A 2,080-nucleotide genomic window follows, 5' to 3' on the forward strand; every position below is an offset into this window, starting at 1 on the left:
TCCTTTTTTTTTGGATAAATTATTATTCCCATGAATTCCCACTGCTAATAAAGTGCACCAGGTAACTGTACAACTCAACTACTCTCTATGGCTTCTTGTTTCTACACAGCAATGTGGAAATTAGAATTCAGGAATCAGATGGTGACAAGGGCCATTCAGAGTTGCTAAGATTCCCAGTAAAAGATGAAACTAAGTTTGTGGGTCATTAAGTTTATATCATTTCATTTAACAAAAAAGTAAAAAAAAAATTATGAGTTTAAGCATATGTAAGTATTTATGAGTCTCTAAAAAGTAAGGGGTCCCTGGAACTTCAGCCTCTCGGTAAATCCATCCCTGTACAGGTAGATTGAAAGGGGAGTTATCTCTCCTGGGAAGCCTTTCTTTTCTTTCCACCTATCTTCTTCCTGTCTCTTGCATTAGTGTAAAGAATCCAGGTGAACAGGGCACCTAGTGGCTTAGTCTGTTAAGCATTGGCTCTTTTTTTTTTTTTTTTTTTAAAGATTTTATTTATTTATTTGACAGAGAGAGATCACAAGCAGGCAGAGAGGCAGGCAGAGAGAGAGAGGAGGAAGCAGGCTCCCTGCTGAGCAGAGAGCCCGATGCGGGACTCGATCCCAGGACCCTGAGATCATGACCTGAGCCGAAGGCAGCGGCTTAACCCACTGAGCCACCCAGGCGCCCAAGCATTGGCTCTTGATTTTGGCTCAGCTCATGGTCTCAGGTTTATTAGATGGAGCCCCTCGTGGGGCTCTGCTCTGTTCTCTCTCTCCTCTCCCTCTGCCTCTCCTCACACTGGCATGTGCATGCTCTTTATTAGAAGAAGAAGAAAGAAGAAGGAAGAACAAGAAGAAAGAAAAAGAACCCAGATGAGTAATACTGTAGAAACAAACGAATGTCATGTTTATGATCATAAAGTGTGCTCATTGAAGAGCTAGCTGTCCTGCTGAAGCAAATGTTTCTAAGATTTCAGGCTATGGTTGGGGACAGAAGGCCAACTAAATATTCACACCAAATTCACAAATAGAACTTGGATCTAAGAGACTTTCCTTGGTTTCTTTCAATGCAAATAGGAGAATCTGTCAGCCTACAGATTTACCACAATTCTTGATTGAATTTCTTGTACCACGTGCAAATGTGACAGTACTGGAAGAAAATTAAGGTGACTGTTGTAGTTTGCTGCATACATGCTTATGGTCTCTGTGAGGAGCATATCAAGCTGACTTTTTTAGGAAAATCATGTCTGGCTTCTTGGGTGCATTAACTTCCACTCTCACTCTGAAGCAAAGGGGTTTCAGAGAGCTATTGGTGTGACAAATTGTACAGATAAGATGACATTTCTTTTCTGTCTGGGTGACAATGTACTGAGTAACCATCTGATTGCATGATGATGGCTGGGAGTCTCTAAATAGAAGCCTATTCTCCTCTGAAGTACACATAACAGGTTTAGACATAAAATCACCAGACTTACAGAAGAAAAAGAGAGGAATTATATAAGGAAATAAGAGAACTTATTAATAACTTTAAAATGAATATATATATATACACACACACACACACACAAATTTTGCTGAAAGCTGTATTTAAAAAAATTCATTTATTTACTATTAAATTTTGGTGGTAGATATCCAAAATAGGATGTAAACCCATTCAGTATTAAAGTAAGATTGCATTTGGGGAAGAAATTTATTTTTATTTTGATTTAGTTTCATAGTCCCAAGTAAATTCTGGCCTTCATAAATACCATTGTCTAAAAGTGTCATGTCATCGTTCCATCAACTTTACCTGCTCAAACAAGACTTGGGGCTGTGCTGGGCATTGTGGAAAGGAGATGTCAGGCAAAAAATTAATAATAACAATAAATTAAGTAGTTTGTCTTCCCATATCCTGTGTCTCCCCCCATTAGCCTCATTATTTATTTCTCTTTCTTGGTGTTCATACTCCTCTAGTCCCCTCCCTGTCCTCCATATCCCCACCCCACCATGTTCTGCTGTAGTGTCAGCTAATAAGGCATTCTCTCATTAAAGGGTAAGCCTAATTCTCCAATGTGATACTTAGTAAAATTAGCTAAGCCTTTGCAATA

Source organism: Neovison vison, chromosome 12, assembly GCF_020171115.1.
Source record: "Neovison vison isolate M4711 chromosome 12, ASM_NN_V1, whole genome shotgun sequence".
In the NCBI taxonomy this organism is placed as follows: Eukaryota; Metazoa; Chordata; class Mammalia; order Carnivora; family Mustelidae; genus Neogale; species Neogale vison.